The sequence below is a fragment of the Sminthopsis crassicaudata genome, chromosome 2 (assembly GCF_048593235.1).
Source record: "Sminthopsis crassicaudata isolate SCR6 chromosome 2, ASM4859323v1, whole genome shotgun sequence".
NCBI classification, from domain to species: domain Eukaryota; kingdom Metazoa; phylum Chordata; class Mammalia; order Dasyuromorphia; family Dasyuridae; genus Sminthopsis; species Sminthopsis crassicaudata.
Window position 1 is genome coordinate 91,706,779 of NC_133618.1, and position 22,210 is coordinate 91,728,988.

Below are 22,210 nucleotides of genomic sequence, written 5' to 3' on the forward strand. Positions count from 1 at the left end.
TTATCCATTTCTTTTTCATCTGCTGTGCTTTAGTTCTTTAACTCCATGGATCTGTTTAGCATGAAACAATTAAAAAAGTGGGCTCCATCCTCCCACTGTCAGATAGTTCTAAGGAATTAAGTTGGAATCTTTTTTTTTTTTTTTTTACCATTTCTTTTTAAGCCTGTTTTATGCCCACAAAGAACTTAGATCTTGATTCAAATGAGTTTAATGAATATTTAAACTTGGAAATAAATTCAGCTAATGACTCAATTAATTGCCCCTCCCTGCTCCACAAGTTGGCAATTATCTTTGGGCATCCCACTGTCAGAGTTCTTTCCTCACAATGACAGCCTTCTTCTTCGGAAAATCTTGAGATTCAGCGTGCAGAATAAAACAAAAAGGGACTCGAAAATCCAGCCTGAGAGTCTGTGGGAAGGCAAAGGTTGATGGCATTAACAGCGGTATGCGAAGGCATAATTGTTAATTTACACATTTACGAGGATCCTTAAATATTCATTACTTAGTGTTAAATTAACATTCTGTGGTAGGGAATGGTCTTCTTAGTAAAATTCTTCTGACCTTTGAAATGACAGGAGGTCAGATGTGACATAGGAACTCAAGCAAGAAGCCACGAAGAGTCAATTAGATTTACAAATTAAAAGTAAAATGTTATCTCCTAGGGACAAGTAGGTAAGAGATAATTGCAAAGAAACCTGAAAGAGGGGCGTTGTGGTACTGTCAGATTTTTGAAGTCTGCCCTCTGGTATGATCTAAATAAATGTTCCCACACTCTGTGAACTGGACTGTCTGGGACAGCACCTGTTAGAATATTCTAAGTATTAGAATTAAAAGTTAATTCAGTTCTCAAAATGACCATTCTGAAGTTGACTGGATTGCAAATGGCTGCTCCTGATCCTGTGTTTTAATACAAATCGTGATTCTTTTAACTGTTGTCTGCAGCCTGCTGAGATACTGGATAGCATTTCCTTGGAGCAGTTGAGAAATGGGAGCCATTTGTTATCCAAGTGCAAGGTATGTGGGTACTTGGCAATAAGTCCCACTGAGAATTCTGCCTTGGACTGGGTAGTAATTCTATTCAGGGTATATAACACAGATTCCAGTAACAGGAAGCTGCTGCTGATTTTGAAACTGGTCACTGGTCTGTGTATAAGCAGTTTCATATACTACATGATCCCTGGTGATATTGAGCAACACTATGTCCTAATCTTTGTGTATGAAGTTTTGCTATTTTCTAGGGGTTCGGTTGGTGTAATCAGATTATATCTGGTGTTTTTTGTTCCTTTGAGAGCATGGGTTCAGGAAATGGAGAAATACCAAGAGGGAGAGAGAGAGAGACAAAAAGAGAGGGAAAGTGAGAGAGAGAGAGAGAGAGAGAGAGAGAGAGAGAGAGAGAGAGAGAGAGAGAGAGAGACAGAGAGAGAGAGAGAGAGAGAGAGAGAGAGAGACAGAGAGAGAGAGAGAGAGAGAGAGGAGGGGAGAGAGAGAGAGAGAGACAGGATGAGAGAGAGAGAGAGACAGGAGGGGAGAGAGAGAGAGAGAGAGACAGGAGGAGAGAGACAGGAGGAGAGAGAGAGAGAGACAGGAGGAGAGAGAGAGAGAGACAGGAGAGAGAGAGAGAGAGAGAGAGAGAGAGAGAGAGAGAGAGAGAGAGAGAGAGAGAGAGAGAGAGAGAGAGAGACAGAGAGAGAGAGAGAGAGAGAGACAGAGAGAGAGAGAGAGAGAGAGAGAGAGAGAGAGAGAGAGAGAGAGAGAGAGAGAGAGAGAGAGAGAGAGAGAGAGAAAGCATTCTCAAGTGTGGTAACTATACAAAAGGCACTCAGTCTTGAGCTGCTAGAAAGAGGAGTAAATCAGATTGACCCCCATAAATGAATAGATTGCTTGATGATGATGAGCCTGAAAATAGTCAAGCTGATTGATTGTAAAAATCTGAATTTAGTTTAGTGACTTTAGAATTTTCCCTCTTTGTGTAAGAATGAAACTTTTCACCCTTGAAAAAGAAATATGGCATAGTGGTTTTCTTTTAAAGCTCATGTTGATAATAATAAAAATGTTCAATCATTCTCTCCCTTCCTCTTTCTTACTGAATTAAGGTGTTGTTTTTTTTTTCCCTCTGAAGGTCAGTATTTTTGGTCTGTTTCTCTACAAGTTGGTTCATTTGGACATGAGGCGGAAACATTTAACTTTCTGATGCATACATAGACCTAGTATTTCTGGATCTCTGTTTCCTAGGATGGCTGTGTAGATGTGTTCAAAATGTCTGGCTATCTGCTGATATAAACATAACCTTGGTGACATTGTAGATGTAGTGTTATAGTTCTTAGCAGTACTGAACACCATGGTTAGAGGATCCTTCTTAAGGTAGCAAAATAAAAATTAATTATCCTAGGATGTTCAGTGGACCCCGAAAAAGGAAAGAGTCATGGAGAAAGTGGAGCTGAGGTACATTAGGATCACAAGATTTAGAAGTAGCAGCTTAAAAAGATGAAGTACAACTCTCTCATTTTACAGATGCGGAACCTGAGTTCGGAGGAAAAGTCACCTGTTCAAGGTCACAAATCTAGTGTGCTAACTTGCTGATATTTAGCAGATGGTCTAGCCACATTAACATGCATGAAAAAGCCAAAACGCAGTTCAGTTCTCTATGCCTTTCCTCACTTCCTCACATTTCCTTGCTTACTTAGATTATATGATTTATATAACTGAACACTAACTTCAGTTATGACTAGTATTTGCCCCAAACCGATTGCTCCAGATGTCTTAACTCAGTTTAGATGAATTGATCAATCATTCAAACAGTACCAATTTTCTTTTGCAAAAAAATTGTTTTGCAAAAGTTTTCTTTGCTGGCCAACAACTATAATCAGCCTGCTAACCAAAATTAAAACAGTTAAGTTGTTTATGCATAATTTATGCATAATAGCGATTAAGGAATGTGCTTTGCTCAGAATATCATTTTATTCTCTGCTAAGTAAATATAACCCAGATCAAGTTTCTGTTCTTTTAATCAACCCTCTGGGGCTACTTCCCCAACTTTTATTCCAAAGTCTGGGCTCCATAAAATGAAGCTTCTCTTTTTAGAGTTCTAGGGTTAATCCCGAGGACCTGGAGTTTCCACGATGGTCACTCATTGACGTGCTTTGGCTCTGACTATCAGCTAGTTGCCTTAATTAGTTTTAGGAAAGGCATTTAGAATTTAAGTGGTACAAAACATTTCCCCCCAAATCTAGGATATATTTTCCCCTTGCATAGTTGGAACAGCTCAATTTTACAGTACAATGTTAATGAGTATAAAGGCAGAGAATTTGTGTGGCCAAGGGGTGAATTCCTAGTTTGCTGGCTACTTTATTGGACCTTCATGAGGTTTCCCTTAAGTGTAATTCTCTGCAAGGGAGGAAGGTGACAAGCACTTATTAATTGTCTGTGATGGGCTAAGTGTTAACAAATAATATCTCATTTGAAACACAACAATTCCAGGTAGTGGGTGCTACTGTGATCTCTAAGGTGACTTGGCCAGGATCACCCCGCTAAATAAGAATCCAAGGCAGGATTTGAGGTGCTGTTTTCAGGTGACTGTTTCTATGGCCATCAGCAAGCACTTCCTCATTGCTGCCCAGGCTAATGCTACCATCTCCAGTTACCCAGGGGGCTTAACGGGGTGGGGGTCCCTCTGAGGAGACTGGCTGCCGCGCCTCCACCATTAGACTGACTAGCTGCTGCAGTGCGCCTTTCGAAACTCTTACTGCTTTATCCATAGACCCAGACTTGTGGCTGATTCTTTTGCCCAATCATTAGCTATTTCCTGTCATCTGTCTTTATGCAATGAGTAAAGCATTGTATTCCTTTTTTGATTAATTGACTTAATAGGACTGTCTGGGCCTTCTGTGATTACATTAAGTAGGGTCGCTTGGAAATACTGTGATAGTCATAACAAAATATTTTATGAATTACATATTGACTTAAAAAAATTAAAGATGTATTTCAAAGAACCATTCTGTGTGAGATGTATTTTTTCCAAGGTGATTGCAGTGGCCATTATTTTTGGTATGGAATCAATTTCAATAAACAAATAATTGAATAAGTCAGATGCACATGTACTGTAAGAGTCAGCTAGTATGGCATCTTAAAATGCAGCTAGTAGAGCATCATAAAATACACTGGGAAAATAAAAATACGCCAAGCTGCAACTAATAATGACATAGGCACCTAAGAGCATAGATTTAGAGCAAGAAGGGCATCTCAGAGGCCATCTTAAAAACTGCATTTGAGGCACGGAGAAGCAAAGTAATTTGCCCAAGATCATACAGAATTTGAACCCGGGAATGTTGGCTCCAAATCCATCTTTCCAATTTCCTGTATTTTTAACTCTTTAAATCTTTGGAAAATTTCTCTGCATATTTAAATTCTAATGGCTTTATTTATGCTTCTATCAGATCTACAACCTAATTTTTTGTTCTTGTTCTTCAATTATTTCTGACTCTTCTGACCCTATTTTGGGTTTTCTTGGCAAAGATCCTGGAATGGTTTGTCATTTCCTTCTCTAGCTTATTTTACAGATGAAGAAACTGAGGGAAACAGAGTAAGGTGACTTGTGCAAGGTCACACAGCTGCTAAGTGTCTGAGACTGGATCTGGACTCCAGACACAGCACTCTATCCGCTGTTCCCACCTAGCGGCCCCCAAATTTAGGGTACTGCATTACACAGCTGTATATGATGCATTTGAGATCCATCAACAAGTAAAAGAATGGCTTCTTTAGACAGAAAAGTAAGCCATCTGTGAATGAGCAGAAATGAACTCTTCACACTCTCTCTGGTTAACTTTATCAGCTTTCATGATGAAAGTATTTTATTCTTATTTTTGATTAATTGACTTAAGTGGGCTGTCATCATTTTAATGTAGTGGATTCATAGATTTAGCCAGCCTCAGTTTTCCACTCGAACTTCAGCCCCTCAGCACCAAATATTAATTTAAACTGGATGCCCTAGAGACATTTTAAGCTCAGAGATGTCCAAAATAAAGTTCTTTGCCTCCTCTCCCAAACCCTATTCTCTTCCGCCCTCCCTATTTCTGCCAAAGACACGGAGGTCCTTTCATCTCTCAGGTTCATAATCTAAGATTCCTCATTTTCTATTACTTCACATGTCTAATCCCTTGCATCTTGCACACCATGTGTCACGTCAGACTCTCTACTCTCTACTCATACAACTAACACATTGATTTAGGCCCTCATCACCTTCCACACAGATGACTGCCATAGTGTCCTGACTGGTCACCTTCCTCTGGTTATTCATGGCTCTGGCTCATCCTACACTCTCCTGCCTTTAAGTGAAGTTCTGACTGCATCACTCCCTCATTCAATCAACTGCAGTAGCTCCCTGTTACCTCTGGAGTAAAATACTTTATTTTTTTTTACTGAGACAATTAGGATTAAGTGACTTGCCCAGGGTCACACAGCCAGGAAGTGTTAAGTGTCTGAGACCAGATTTGAACTCGGGTCCTCCTGACTTCAGGGCTGGTGCTCTCTCCACTCTGGGATAAAATATTAAGCCTTCTCTTTAGTTCTTAGTCTTTTATTAACATGCCCGCAAGTATCTAGCAAAGTCCCTGGCACATAATAGGTATTTAATAAATGCTTTTTGAGGGAAAAAAGGTTCCTGTTAATGAATCTGAAAGATATACCATATAGTACCAATAACTTAAATTTTATATAATGCTTTATATTTCTACAAAGATTATCTCATTTAATCTCTTATGCAGCAAGCAAGGATGATCCTATGATCTCTTTTACAGATGAGGAAACTGCTACTAGGAGGTGTTAAGTAGCTTCAAGCAACAAAACCAGGAATTAAATTCAAGGCACCTAGAATTTATTGAGTATTTACTATGTGCTGGATGCTGGGAATACAAAGGCAAAACTGAAAGGTTCCTTGCTTTCAGAGAGTTTACACTCTACCAGAATTAATTCTAGTAAGGAGTTAATGCTTCTGGCTCCTCTTTTAATGTTTTGTTTTGTTTTTTTTTCTATTATAGCATACTCATAAGTTAATGAAATGTAAAAATTACATACTGATGTCCTGAAGAACTTTCAGAGTAAGTACTCCTCTTGGAGGGTATGAAGAATAATTAAGCCTTGTCTCTTTTCCCTGCATGGGTAAATGCTGGGCAAAGCTAGCTAGATGCATAGTTAAATTTGAGACATTCACAGTAGTTCCCTCACAATTTGCCCCAGATATCATTTGCTCACTACTAAGGGTCCCATTTTGCTGGTGGTATAATAATACCAATGGGGCTCTTTTTTTTTCCTGATGTATTTTTCTTTGCTTCATTCCTTACTTACGCCCTTCCTGTGGAAAAAAAAGCCAGGGTCAATTCTGTGTGAATCCCTGGGGGAAGGTTTTGAATTCTCTTTGTGAATCACTATTTTCCCATCATATTCTAGCTTTCACCTCTTTTCCCATCATCGCCCCTTCCCCCTTTTCTTCCTGCTTCTATCTTTCTCAGATGTCAGTTGGTTGTCTTCTCTAGGAACCATGCCTGATCCTAGCATATTTCTCCGTAGGGAGGACCTTCCCTTGCATGTGACTAACTATATCCAGTTCCCAAGTTCCTTCTGTTTAAGAGTCCCAAATAAAGGGAGAAGGGGAAAGGCAAACCAGGATCCTTATTCTCTTGGGAAACACAAGATAAGGTGACAGGAGAGGAGGGATTCCTAGCAGTGGGGTCCCCAAATCCTCCATTCACATGATCCTCCAAGGAGTCTTTTAGAGGAGCCCGACCCAGAGGAGGCAAGTGACAGACACAGCTGGTGGGACCTGGATTCCACTCTGTCCTGAGATACTTGTTAGCCATGGGACCCTGCGAAGGTCACTGTATCTCCCACTGCCTGTTTCCTTGAATACAAAGTAGGGATAACAATAGTACTCAGGCTTATTATGAGATTCCACAGTGTCTGGGATGTGGTAGCACTATTTAAATATTTAATCACTTCCCACTTTCCTTGATTAATTACCCATGAAAATAGAAAGCAGTAGCCAGATCAGATTGCCAACATTGGATGCTGTTGAGTGTCGGGGAAAGTATCACCTGATGATAATAGCTAGCCCTGATATTGTGTTTTACGGTTTGCAAAGAGCTTTACATATACATGTACATTTTGGAAATAAAACATGTATGTAACATTTATCATCAAACTATATGCAATATTTGTCATCTCATTTAATCCTGAATCCGTGAGCTAAATGCCATTGTTATTGAGTAGTGTTTAAGTACTTTGTCCAAGGGTTGCATGCTGTGGAAGTGTCAGGATTTGAACCCGGATCTTCAAGTCCAGCAGTTGGCACTGGGCGCTCCTTAGCTGCTTCGCTGATGGGTCGCTGATTCCCACTGGGCCCTTAGAGCTTCCTCCTCTTTCCTGAGCTTTTCTCTTCCCCCTCAGTTTAATGTTTTGACAAACTGCTGTGCTGGGAAGCTGCGTGAGGGCGGGCTTCCCCTCCGCTCCCTTTGGCAGCGGGCACCCTTGTGGCCCTCGTTTTTCCTGGAATGCCAGGGGCTTCTTTTCCCCAAACACCCTCCTGTCAGTACCCAGGGAAGTGGCCACTCTCTCAAGCTGCAGTTCTCACATCACCATTCTTACAATCCCTTTGGGACCTGGAAGAGCACAGCTAATCGTCAATTCACCTTATCTTAGATCCCACAAATTATTTTTTCTTGGTTAACATTTTTATCTGGGAGCACATTTTGAACTTAGTAGAGAATTGCTTTAAATTTTAGGGAATAGAGCCGACAGTTCATTCTGGAATCAGAAGGGGGCGTTCAAGACTAGGCGTGGGGTTTATAGACAGCAGTATTCGAATGTGGTAGAGCCTGTATTAAGATTAATAGAAGATCCCCGGGCGTTTTGTAAATCATATTTAGATATTGTGGAGTATAATTAAAACTAATGCAATGAACAAACACTTAAAAGTATTCTTAATTCTTAAGAGTGAGAATGCAGCTCAATAACAATTTGGAAAAGTTGCAAGAATTTAAACAGCAAGCCTCTCTCTAAATATTTATATTTAGAGAACACTGAGGAATATTACTTTCCATTATATCTGATTTTCAACGTGGAATTTGTTATGTATGGATGCTGGGGGGTGTTGCAGAAAGATTTATTGCTTGTATTCCCTATGAATTCTAGTTAGTTTTGTCCCTTTGGAGGTCTTGTATTGGTCTGCTGCAGTGATTTCTGGTTTATTTTCTGCAGCAATAAAGTACAGTCACATGCAAGGCCTGGCTTTAGACAATCCCTTTTTCTGCAACAAGGTCGAATGCCTTTAGGGGAAGTGGGATTCTTAGGCAAGTGGCCACCATGGGCTTTTGGTGGAGGTTTCCATTATAATTGTTTCTCTTCTGGGTGCCGATGTACCAGCTCCTGGTCACCAGAGCACACGGCCACAGCTGTACCTGACCCGGTGCTCCAAGCTCCCGATGCTCTTCTACAGGGAGGGTGAACAAACACTGCAGCCATATAACCAGGGGCTCTTGCTCCTGGGCTGCTTTCCAAGGCCCCCTCTCCCATTCCTCACCTTGCTACACAAGCTCTTTGCAGATTATGGTAGGTCCTGGCCACTTCTTCCAAGAAGATAGCATCTGATTCCCTCTTCCTTCTTCTCTCAATATTCTGGCCCCAGCAGCCCCTTGACACTAGAAGGCCCTGCAGGAAGTAGGGGGGGTCTCTAGGCAGTCCTTTAAGTCGGGGCTTCTTAAACTTTTTCCATTTGCCATCTGTTTTCACCCAATAAATTTTTACATGACTCTGGGCATATAGGTATATAAAGCAGGTATACAAATAAAATATTTACTGATAATAAATATAATTTCGTGACCCTCACATTCAGTAGAGTCTCAAAACACAGTTAAGGCTTTATGTGATTGAATGTGAGCTCTGTGCTGGACCCTGAAGAGGGCTTAAAATGGCCCCTTTGGGGGTTCAGTGAAGCTCTAAATGTCTATCAGTCAATGGCTGGGACTTGTCAGCAAAAGTACTTTGTTTCTGTTTTGAAATAAAAGATTGAGGCCCCAGAGAGAAATATGCTGTCCTCCTCAAGTCCCGGGGCCCAAAGATGCCGTGTTCACCTCAAGATAAGGCATTGGATGAAGAGATGCACTTGTCTCCCCAGCCAGCTCAGCTACTCCTCGGTGATTTGTATTTTACACTTGGAGTCGGGGCCTGATGGAAGCGTTGGTGCTCATAACTCAGAGCTGCATCAATGCGGCAACTGGTGGGGTGCCCTTTGTCAGCCTTGCCAGAACTAATGGGGCTTTGCCGAAGATGAGCTAGTCAAGCTGACAAGGAAAGTCTGGACCCGAGACAGCCCAGGCAGGGCTGCGTGGGGACCTTTTGCCCAGAGGTGAGGAATAAGATCTCTGCAGTGGTACAAATCACTTTGTGCTGAGCCTGGGATCCACAGCTCGCCAGCGGGCCATAGGACCAATCCATCAATTAACAATCATTTATTTATTGCTTTCAATGTTCCAGGTGCTGTACTAAATTCTGGGGTTACAGAGCAAGGTAAAACCACTTATGCCCTTTGCCTTTGACTGAGAAATGGAAGCGGTTTGGCCAGTGACAGAGAACCTCGCATCCTCCAGAATGCCCAAGTTCTTGGATCTGAACCTAGTCCTGGAGAGGCTGTGCAAAGGCTGGTTCTACTTTCACCTGCTGTCAACCCCAAGGCCCCAGGAGAGGGAAGTCCCTAGGTCCAGTAGCACAAATGATCAAACTCCAGCCTTCTAATGATAGAACGGGACTTCCTAAAAGTGTCAGTCTCCCTAGCAACCTCCCAGTGAGAATTCCAAGAGCCAGACTTCAAGAGGGAAAGAAGATGGGATTTTGTGGGCAATGACAAGTTCTTGGAGAGTTTTGAGAGAGAGAGAGAGAGAGAGAGAGAGAGAGAGAGAGAGAGAGAGAGAGAGAGAGAGAGAGAGAGAGAGAAAGAGAGATTTGTGTGTGTGTGTGTGTGTGTGTGTGTGTGTGTGTGTGCGCGCGTGTGCGTAAATTCCAGATAGCATTGATCTCTGGTTTGTCTCTAGGAACTTTGCAATGGACAGTTCTGAGACCCACCTTTGGAGACAAAAGTGTCAGCTTCTTGGGAAGAAGAGGCTTATATATCTGACCTCACAGCTGGGGGACCATGATGTGGAAGAGAAAACATCTGTATTTTGCCATCTGTTGTTGCCATGAGTTATTTGGAGAGGGCAGGTCTGATGGGAAGAGGAATGCTCTTCTACCAATCTTTTCTTTTTGAAGGGAACAGCCTTTCTGAAGGATCCCAAGTCTGTTTTTTCTGAGGCTGGTGACCTGTTTGTATCCCTACAAGAAAGTGGGACTCACTAGAATATCAGAATTTAGCAAATTCAAGTTTGTTTCCCTTTTAAGGAACCCAAACAAAAGAGTGGAACTCTAGGTATGAGGGACTTTGAAGTGAATTCCCTGAGAAAAAGACAGGACTCACCAAAGAAGGAGAACCGTAGTTGTTGTTGTTTGGAGGAGGCGGCTTTTATGAGTCCTTTACGTGTTTTCTTCATTTTCTATGGGGTGAAATAAATGCTAAACCGTGCCCACTGTTTATTGCTATCTTGAACATTTATACAGGATTTGGGGATCTTTTATCATGAACTCTATTATGCGCTCTATATTTTGAGATTTCCAGAAGAAACTCCAGACTGATGCAAAAGAAGCCAAAAAAATAGAATTTTTAGTATTCGGTCCCCTAGATGATGTTTTGGGGCATTATCAAGAATGGGAAAGTGATCTGCCCTGAGGCTCACTCAGGGACTGCATTACGTAACATTAGCCAACTGATTTCTCCCACAACTTGGAGAAAGGAGGAAGTGGTCCCATTTAGGCAAAGTATTTCTCAATGTTGGACCTACAGGAACTTCTTCTCTTGAGTCACTGGTCCAAACTGAAGTGAGAATCCAATTAGCAGAGACCAGGCTGGCCTGACATGAAAGACGGGGGCTCAGAGCCGGCCATAACAGCTGAGGGACAGGACCTGGGAGAAGGAGTTTCCTAGAGAGCCGAGCTGAGCTCGGAAAAAAGGGGAACAGAGACCCGAGGAGAATGTCAACTTCCACCAAGTGAGCAGTTAGAGCGCAGTAGTTTACAGGAAGCCTTGGTCAACCCCACAAACTCCTTTTGTGAGAAGTCTTCAGGTAGAAAAAGAAAGCTCCCAGGGGAGCTATAACCAGTAGGCTTTTCTTCAGCGCGCTGACATCTGGAATACTGGTCTCTTCAATAGGGCGGCACAGGACAGTCTAGGACTGGGAGGTGGGATAGAAGAGCACTTTCTCCTGATGTCAATGTTCTATATAATGGTGCTGCAATCTTGCCTGGCCTCAGGCTAATATCCCTTCAAGATCCCAAACCCTTTCCAAGGATGTGACTTACTTTGTTGCTGTGACAACTTGACAGCATCCTTCTGGTGTGCAGTATTCAGGTACCATTTGGTCTAGAGACCAGCACCAAGTAAGATGCCTGCCATCAGCCCTGACGGTATCCCATGGGCCATGAATTCTGCTTGTTCTCAACTGGTTTTAAATATTTTGACCCCGGGGCAGAATGAGTTCTGTGGGTTTCAAAAGATACCCATTTAAAGATGCCATGGACTTGGGAGGTCAGAGTAAGCTATTTGTGTTTTCTGTGTTATTTATAATGTACCTAACTACTTCTGATATAGCATAGCCAGTGTACTTGCAAGGTCAGAGCTAGATGGCCCTTCACATTCCCCCAGGCGCTTAGGAAAGCCTTCTGAGCCAAAAGCAGAGAATATTCCCCTGAGCTAAAACAGAAGAATATCCCCCAAGGATTCCTGAGCTTTTTGTCTTCATGGAAAAAGGTAAAGAGGATAACAAAAGAACAGAACTTTCCCTACTTTCTACTCTGCCTAAGCACCAGACAATGTTTCCAAATCTTTGATGTTCATAAAGGATCATAGGATTTAGAACAGGAAAGACTTTGGGAATCATTCTTTAATGGGAGTCTTTAAGTCTTCATTTGTGTCCCAGACCTCTTTGATTGGGCTGTGAAGCCTGTGGATCTTTTCTTAGAAAAAGGTTTTTAAATGCATAAAATATGTAGGATTAAAAGAAAATCAAGGGTCAGTGAAAATAAAAATGTAATTTCCCTCCTCAAGTTCACAGTTTCTCTTCTCTTGTCTAACTGTCAATGAGACCCAAGGTTAAAGATCTCTGATGTGATGCAACTCTCCTCATTTACAAGTCTGCTAGAGTTTAATTTACTTGTCCAACTTACACACGAGTAGTGGCAGTAGAAGTTGAACCTGTATTGCAAATCCAAGAGGTCTTACCATCCCACTGTACTATAACTGCCTCCTGAGGCAGGTTATTTAAAATCAGATTTTCTTTGTTAGATAAAGAATTGGATTCAGAACTGTCTCATCAGGCCATGGAGGAGAGAAGGAGCAAGAGAAGGTGGGGAGGAAATTAGGTTGCATTGGATCTCTGGACCCTGTAAGACCACTGATTTCAAGTTTGACTTTGTTTTTATTTTCTTAGGCTTTTTGGCCAGTACTTGTAATATATGTTCTCCAACATATTGCTTTGGGCATTCCATAATTTCATAATTCATAATATTAACTATTATATATTATAAATTCACAGAGAGTAAATGTTTGGAATTTCTGTGTTTTGGATAATGAAATATCTTTGAGGATGCCAGCATTTAAATCATTTCTCTCCTTGCTTCATATCGCCAAGGAAGCCTTTGTTCATGCGTGTGGGGACAAGGAAAGGTTCAATTGCGCATATACCCCCTTTGAGGTGGGTTTTATTTGGGATTTTTCACACCATTCAGAGAGAATTCCATCAAAATGTCCTTAACTGCCATTCAAAAGGCACTGAAAGAGCATCTTCAACCAGTCACATTGTTAAATGCCAGTAGCCTGACTCTCTAACAAATTATTTTGAGATATTCCAAAGCATTTTTAAAGGCCTCCATATGTAGTCCCTGGAAAAGGACAAACGTCTAAATTAAACCGAGGCTGAGGACGAGGGCTAGCCCTGGGCAAAATTGTGCATTAGATAAAGTGTATTTGAGTGTGGGGGGAATCCAGGCCTCCCTGGGCTCTTTCTCTCCGCCTTTCCTGATGCCAGTCCCCCAGATCTCCTTCAGGTATCTGGTGCCCTACTGTTCTATTCTCCATTTCCTCTCTATTAAAACTGCTCTAAATAAAGGAGCTGACATCAGTAATTTACATCTTAGTGTGCATCTCAGTTAGTGTGCTACCTCCCCCAGAAAACATTAGCATTTTCAATCCTCATGTTCACCACAGAATGAAAGGCTTTGTCCTTCTTACCGGAACGTCAGACGTTATCGAGGAGTGGGTGGTTTACTCGCAGTATTTTTTGGGATGGACAGAATTATCTATTTGTCCCTAAAGGAAGGCCAGATAGCTAGAGTCTTCTGACTTAGCCTTGCAGAAGTCACCCTGGAAATCGCAAAGAAAGGGCATGTGACATACGGAATTTGCTCACCTAACTCATCCTCCTGAAGATTTTTTTTTTTTTAATTCAAGTCAACAAGTAATTATTAAACACCTACCTACAATGTGCCCAGAACCTCACTCTGATGCGGGGAACAAATGAGACTGTTCCCATTACTGTGCACTTAAAGGCTTTATAGGACAAAGAAATCTGCTGCTTCCTACGCCAGACATGGCTGCAGAGACTCAGCAGATGACAGCTTTGGGGGGAGCCTTCTTTATTCAGGGACTATTCAACCCCATTATTTGCTTTCTGCAATACAAGACCAATTAAAAAGAAAGAAAAGGTAGTTTTTCTGAAACAGAGCTTTTTGGTCCTTTAGATCACAATTGTAAATTCAGTAAATTGGTCTTGTATTTCATCTTTTCCAGGTGTGGATTAGGTTGGGGATTAAAAAAAAAAAAAGATAATAAAATTGCACTTGTAAGTGATTTCTATTCATGAATGATTGTGGTTTAGGAAGGGAAAATTGAATAATTTGTTAGGTGATAAATAAAAGAAATCTTATTGATGAAATTTGTGAAAGACCTTTAAAAAGTTATTGGGGGAGGAGGGAAGCCTAACAATGAAACATATCTTATACATCTTGCATTAAATTGATCGTTATAAATAGTACCTTTTAGATATGCAGAGTGTTACAATAAAAGCTATGCAGAGTTTATTAATAGGGCATTTACACATGGAGATAAACACGTGATCACTTATATTGTACTAATGCAGGATAAGAACATTTGTTGGTGTTAGGGATGTGTTACATACTTAAGCTAATCGAAATACTGTTTATTTTTTCTTAAAGCAGGAGTTTCTATTAAGTTCCTACTATGTGCCAAGTGAAAAGAAAGGTAAAAATACAAAAAAACAATCCCTGTTCTCAACATCCTAATCAGAGAAAGAACATAAATCAATTGGTACATACTTGAATAGAACAAATTTAATCTTAGAGGGAACTAAAGACTGATATGAAGAGTAATTGTAAATTGACTTTAGAAAAGATACTTAGTGAATAGGAATTTTAGAAAAAATGTTATTGAAGTATAAAGATATTTAAAATCAATGCAAAGGAAATACTGGTGGGATTGTCATTGTTCATCCTTCATTCTCAAAGCAGATAGATGATATCACCTTGTGATGTCTTGATTTGTGAGTTGGATTTAAGTGAGGCAGACATGTACAAGATCATCAGCTTCACTCCTTCCTCCAGTCATCAGAGTCCCGTGGCAAGACAAGAGGATGCAGTGGGTGATGGCCTTTTAAAATTAAGGTCTTCTCCAGATCTGTTTGTCTGAGACAATTCAATAATTAAAGGCTAGAACAAAGTGAGACAAAAAGATGATAGAAGGAGAAGGAAGAAGAAGGAGGAGGAGGAAGAAGAGGAAAAAGAACAGAAAGAAGAAAGGAAAGAAAAAGAGAAAGAAGAAAGGGAAGGGGAAGGAAAAGGGGAAAGGGAGAAGAATTAGCAGCACTCTCCAACTTGACTTGGGTCTCCAAAGGACAACTACTTCTTATAAATTGTTATTCATCTTTCATTCTTGAAGAAGACTAAATGACATCATGAGGGTGATGACTTGACTTGCAAGGGAATTGGATTTCAATAGGATAAACATGAAATATAAAAAATGCATCAGTCTGCAATGTGATCTCAACAATGCACAGAAGCTGATGAACATTTCTGATCATTTGCTTCCATAAGGTACAGGCCACAATAATCACATCATAATTTTCATTACAATCAACCAAGCAGAATTTATCAGGTATTTTGGGCAAGCACTGGGCTAAGTGTGAGAAATATAAAGAAAAAAACAAAAAATAGTGTCTCTCCTTATAGAACCTACCTTTTTTTCCAGAATGCATCTGTAAATTAGAACATATAAGTGTAGAGTAAATATTTGGAGGATAAATTTAGAGAAGATGGTACTAGATACTGGGGGGAGGGTGTTAGAAAGAATACTACAAGAAGAGGTGGCTCTTGGATTGAGTCTCAAAGGAAGCCAGAGATTCTAAGAATTGGATATTGGGTGGGAGAGCATTTTGGACCTGGGGAACAGCCAATGCAAAGTTGTAGAAAGGGGACATGAAATATCCCCCAGCAAGAAGGCCAGAATGAGCCAATTGTACAGGGCTTGGAGAGGAATAGAATTTAAGAAAATTGGAAAGATGGGAAGACTTTATACCACAAGACTATGTTTAATTCTGGAGAAAAGAAGGAGTCACTGAAGTTTATTGAGTAGAAAGGATGACATGGTGAGACTTAAGCTTTTGGAAATTACTGAGGCTACTGTGTGGAAGACAGATTGGAGTGAAGAAAGATTTTTAGGAGAGACCAATAAAAAAACTATTTCAATAATATAAGTGACAGGTGATGAGGACCTAAACTAACATGGTATGCCTGTGAGTGGAAGGAAGGAGATGTATGTTAGAGATGTAATGAAGGTGGAAATGACAATATCTGGCAATGAACTGTACATGTGAAGAGATCCAGAGAGGAGTGTATAGAGGTCAGATCTGAATCATTTTTAAATATCTGCATGATTGGAAGGATGATGCCAATTTCGCCAAAAAAGGAGAAATGAGATAATAAAGAATGTTAAGAAATGAATCCAATTTAATGATTAATCTATTTTATAGAAACTAATATTAACAGATACAAAATATACAGGGTCTCTTTACTTAAAATAGGGCTTGATAAGATGATTTCAGAAGAACCTGGAAAGACGTAACATGAATTGATGCATAGTGAAATGAACAGAACCAGGATAACAGTAATAGCAATGAAAAATTGTGATCAAGAATTGTGGATGACCTAGTCATTCTCCATGATATAGTGATCTAAGAAAATTCCAAAAAAGACTAATGATGAAGCATTACTATTCTCTTTCAGAGAAAGAACTGATATTGTTTGAATACAGACTGAAACATACTATTTTTCACTTTCCTTCATTTTTTCTTTTATTCTAGTCTTCCAGTACAAAATGTAGAAATGTTTTACCTAACTGCTCAGGTATAACCTATATCTGATTGTTTAATCATCTTGAGGGGAGGGAAGGATAGAATTTGGAACTCAAACCTTTAAAGAAAAGTGTTATAAAAATAAAATTTGCAAAGCATTTTTTTTTACAAATAGGACCTGAGAAAATTATGAACATCAATTTCCATCAATATTGCTTAGTATTTTGCTCAAAGAAAAACCAGGGCTCAGTAGTACTTTTCATTCCCTATTTATTCCAGTAATCAACTCCCATAACTCCATTTATCTTATAATGATAGCCACTGTCCAATGAATGACCTCATTTAGATCATTTCATTGAAAAATTTGAATTTTCACATAGAAAATACCTTTTGAATGTGACATATTTCATCTCTGTACTTGAAAGCATGGCATAAGAACTATGATTATTTGAAATAAATACGGTGTGTTTATTTCATTATCATTTTGGATCCTTGGATAACACTCCTGTGAAATGATGGCTTCATCTTCCTTTCTTAATTGAAAGTGACCTTCTCATGAATTAGGCACACCCACTGTTCTCCCCTAAGTTGAAATCAAGTGGCTGCTACATTTAGAGTCAAGGTCCTCTTTGAATTAATGAGACTTAATTACATAGCTGAAAGCATCCTAGATTTGGAGTCCAAGGACCAAGATTCAAGGGAAAGGGAAGGAAATGGAAGAAGTACTTTTTAAATACTACTATATACATAGCATAGGGTAAGGCACTGTGCTAAGAGTCTTACAATATTAGCTCATTAATCCAATTCCAATTGGTCAATGATGGACAGAATCAGCTACACACAGAAAAGGAACACTGGGAAATGAATGTAAACTGTGAGCATTTTTTTGTTTGTTTGTTTGCTTTTTGTTTTTCTTCCCAGATTATTTTTACCTTCCGAATACAATTCTTCCTTTGCAACAACAACAAAATTCGGTTCTGCACATATATATTGTACCTAGGATATACTATAAGATATTTAATATGTATGGGAATGCCTGCCATCTAGGGGAGAAGGTGGAGGGAAGGAGGGGAAAAATTCGGAACAGAAGGGAGTACAAGGGATAATGTTGTAAAAAAAAATTACCTATGCATGTGTACTGTCAAAAAATGTTATAATTATAAAATTAATAAAAAAAATAAAAATTATTAGCTCATTTGATCCTCATAACAACCCTGAGAGGTCAACTCTATTAAATACCCTCATTTTATAGTTGAGGAAATTAGGAGAGAGATTAAATGAGTTTCCTGGGGTCTTATAACTATTAGGTACCTGAGGCTGGATTTGAACCATGGTCTTCTTGATCCCAGGCTTTTGTGTGCTATGAGACTAATGGAAGCTTTCTCAGACTGCATAAAATAAAATACATAGTATTACAAAGGAAGCCAATTCTTATGAAATACAGTTATCACAATATATATTAAAAAGTAAATTCATAAATCTCAGATTAAATACTATTGTTCTAAGGAGTCCCCTTTAAAATTGTCCAAAGGTAAATTAAAAAAAACAACCACTCTCAATTGAATTAGACAAGATATCATTTCCATCCTTAATTTGGTCACCCCTAACAACATTATCTCTTAGTATCAGGAAATCAGAACTGAATTGAAATTGAGTAAACCTTTTTAAGATAGACTCCTTACATCTTTGATTCAAGTGAATCCAAAGACTTTGGACTAGGAGATTGTCTTATTATAATGCCTTAATTTCCGTAACACAACTGAGGCCTTTGTGCCCTGAGAAAGCCTCCCACTCTCCTTTTCTCTCAGGACAGCATCATTAACCCTGTTACTCACACTAGCTCTTAGAGAATGCCGAGGGAGAAGGACCCTAATGTGTGAAGGTGAGAGAGAAGAACGAGGGGACCACCCTGCCTGTTATCTCTGTGCAGCTCTATCCTACAAATGAGGAACAGCATCACATCTCGACTAGGGAAAGAGTGTTAATGATTACAAATCCTAATCGACCTTTCTTAAAGAAATGCAGCTAAATTACTTGTATTTCTGTCTGGTAGTATTATGTTCATTTTGAACAGATTCATACATCTTACAGTTCTAAGTCCCCAACTATCAATTTATAATAGAGAGGGTATTGGACTAGAAGCCAGGGTACCATGACAATTGACAATCTGGGCCATCTTGGATAATTACCTTTTGGATCTCATTTTTCTCACTTATAAAAGTGTTCTATTGATTATCTAGACTAAAGAATGTATTAATAATGCAGATTAAACTAATAGATGCATACATTCTGTTCCTCCTCTCCCACTCTTCCCTGTTAAACATTTACAGTGCATCCTTGTACTGTTCTATAAATATGAATTGAGCTCAGCAGGAGTATGGCAGCAAGCTCAGAGAATGATGTCATCACCAGATTGGAGGCCTGGTGACTAGATAACGACAATAATGAAAACACATGAAACATATATTGCTTTAAGGTGTGCAAAGTTCCTTAAAACCTTATTTAAGCCACCGACACCTTTGCTGAGAAACCTTCTGGAACTGTGATTCTGTGTAGCTTGTGGTGTATATATATATAGATATGTAACATACACATACATACATTCACACACTCAATAAACATTTAGGTGCCTCCTATGTGTCAGGCACTGCTGAGCACCAGGGACACCGAAGGGGTGAAAGACAATTTTTGCCCTTAAGGAGACGAACAGTTTGCAAACAGTTTTATACAAAGCAAGCTATATACAAGATCAATAGGGAATAATCAGCAGAGGAAAGACTCTAGAATTAAAAATAGTAGGGAAAGGCTTGCTGTAAAAAATGAGATTTTATTTGGGACTTAAAAGAAGTCAAGGGGGCAGAGTTAAGCAGGGAGAACATTCCAGACTTGGAGGACACAGTCAGGGCGAATGCCAGGAGCTGAGATAATGTCCTGCTCGTGGAACGTTGGAGGCCAGTGTCACTGGATTGCTGGAAGCCTGGGAAGGTAGTTATGAAGGGTTTTGAATGACAAATAGGGGATTCTGTATTCTGGAGGCAAGAGGGAGCCGCTGGAGTTTACTGAGTAAAGAGGGATGGGGTAGAGTTGGGCCTGAACTTTAGTAAAATCATGTTAAAGATGAAGAGGATAGATTGGAAGGGGGACCCCTCCAACAAGTCGTTGAAATCATCCCGATGTGAGATGATGAGGGCCAACACTGGAGTAGACTTTGGCAACAGTTTGGATACGGGATGTGGAAGTTCACGAGGATGATTCCTGCATTGTGCACGTGAGAGACTAGGAGGATGGGGTTGCCCTCTATAGTAAATAGGAGGATTTAGAAGAAAAGATAATAAACTCTATTTTGGATGTATTTGGTTTAAGGTAATAATCATAGTTAATATAAAATTATTTTTTAATTTATGAGATATGACAAATATTTCTATAACATAACAGAATAAAAAAGATGATTGTACATGAAACTGAAAATCTATTATATATAACTTGCCATTCCTTTTAAACATATAATAAAGTTATCATGTAAGTTTCTTTTCTTCCCTTTTTTCTTTTCCTTTCCCTTCTTGCAATAAAGATGGTGACTATTAGGCACAAATATGTGTGTGTACGTGTATCATTCTATACACACTTCTATTTTCAGTTCTTTCTCTGGATGCAGATAGAATCTTCTTTTATAGTCTGTCCTTTGTAGTCCCTTAGAGTTAAATTTGGGCATTTGTGATAGTCAAAATGACTTGGTGGCTCAGAGTTGTTCTTAAACAATATTGTTGTTACTAAAGAAGCTTTTCCCTGATTCTGCTCATTTTGTTCATTACTTGGTGTAAGTCTATCTGCGCTGTTCTGAAATCAACGAGCTCATCATTTCCTACAGCACAGCAGTATCCCACAACTTGGAATTGATTGGCATTCCCATAGTTCCCAGCTCTTGTCCATAACAAAGAGAGCCGAGATAAATCTCTTAGCCCCGAGATTATTTTCCTTCTACCCCTAGTAATGCTTGGAATTAGAATTAGTCACGGTAACATTCGTGTGAGACAGCTAGGAGCTCAAGTGGTAGCTGGATGGATCAGGGAATAGAGTTCTGGGTCTGAAGTCAGGAAGCCCCGAGTTCAAATCCAGCTAGACATCCATGGGCTGTAGGACTCTGGCCAAGTCACTTAATTTTTGCCTAATCCACTGCAGAAGGAAATGGCAAACCACTCAGAAAACCCCGTATGGGGTCATGACGAGTCAGACATGACTGAACTACCCCCCTCAACCTTTCTCTAATGTTTATTATATGTTAGCCACAGGGCCAAGCACCTTACAGTTATTATCCCATTTGATCTCACAAGAAATCTGGGAGGTAGGTGATGTTTTTACCTCCATTTTACAGACGAGCAAACTGAGGACAACAGAGGGTGAGACTTATCTACGGCTAGGTTCTGCCACAGCCCTTAGCTGTCTCATGTCTCTTGGACATCCAGTTTAAGACCTGAACTGCAGTTGGATATGTGAGGTTGGAGGTCAGCAGGCAGTAGGGTCTTCTAGTTTGTTTTCTAGTGACTTCATCCTTTATGTAACTTGATTTAAAATTTTATTTCTAAATGAGTAAGTCAATGATCAGAAACTTCTTGTGCTATCCTCTCAAAGCTAATGTACAATATAATTTAGGTATTGGTCTTGGAGTTAGAAACTAGCATTTAACAACCATGTGAATTTGGAGAAATCATATTATAATTTCTCTGTTCTTCCGCTAACTCACCTGTAAATTAGGGATAATAATATCTGTGCTTCATCTCTCTAAAAGTTTTTTGTGTGCAGAGTACCTTGTAAATCATAAAGAGCTGTAGAAACAGAAGACATCATTTGAATTTCATACATTACCCCTTTTCTAAAAGTGTTACACGAATTACATGTCATATTTTGTCTGGATCTTTGATTTTATCAATGTGAAGAACGCCTTTGCATGGATATTCTTTCTACCAATGCAGATCTCAATGGCTGCTCCATAATGAAATCTTAGAGTTGCCTGACAGCACTCACAATTTGTCCATGGTCACTTGGTTAGCACCAACAGAGAGATTTTAATCTAGTTCTGACTTCATTCACCCAATCAGCAGTCAACTACCTGCAGTTAGTCAATTGGCATTTTGCTTCCTATGTTCCAGGCACTGTGTTAATGCTGCAAGTACAAAGAAAGGCAAATAAAAAGGGAAACTCCAAACTAGTCTCTTCGCTCAAGGTCTTTGCAGTCTAACGGGGAAGATGCCATACAACTATGAACAAACAAGATATAGATAGGATAGGTAAATTGGGGGCAACCTCAGAGAATTTAAAAACCTTTCTGGAAGTATCTGAACCTATATAAAGTGTTATTTCCTGGAAGTTCACTTTCCTTGTGTCGGGGAAAAAGAATTTCAGAAATACAAGAGGACTCTCCTTTGAAATTATCCACCATGATGAGTTTATGGGAATCTTAGCTTGTATTTGCCAGAGGAATACCATTCAGCCGTTTTTCTGCCCTGAATAGGCCATTTGGATTGTAATTGGACTCAGCTGCAAAAAACTGCTCCTAATGGGAGATGAGCGGGTTTCAGGAGAAAGGTATTTTTTACTTCAGCTCGGGTTAACCCAGATTCTGGGTAAGAGAGAATAAGATAAAGCTCTATCCTGGAGGTGTCCCCTTTTTGTGACTAGGCAAAGCAAACTTTTTGTATTACTAATCTCATTGTTGA

At 39.7% G+C, this 22,210-nt stretch overlaps 1 long non-coding RNA gene across 1 annotated transcript; it reads right to left on the reverse strand.

Moving 5' to 3' along the window:
• Positions 1–319: 319 nt before the first annotated feature.
• LOC141554666 (uncharacterized) lies at positions 320–21,319 on the reverse strand. The gene is made up of 5 exons (XR_012485915.1): positions 21,238–21,319; positions 17,808–17,884; positions 13,364–13,495; positions 6,070–6,346; positions 320–408 (listed from the first exon to the last, which is right to left on the reverse strand). It is a non-coding gene; the product is annotated as an uncharacterized LOC141554666 (long non-coding RNA).
• Between the last annotated feature and the right edge of the window lie 891 nt (positions 21,320–22,210).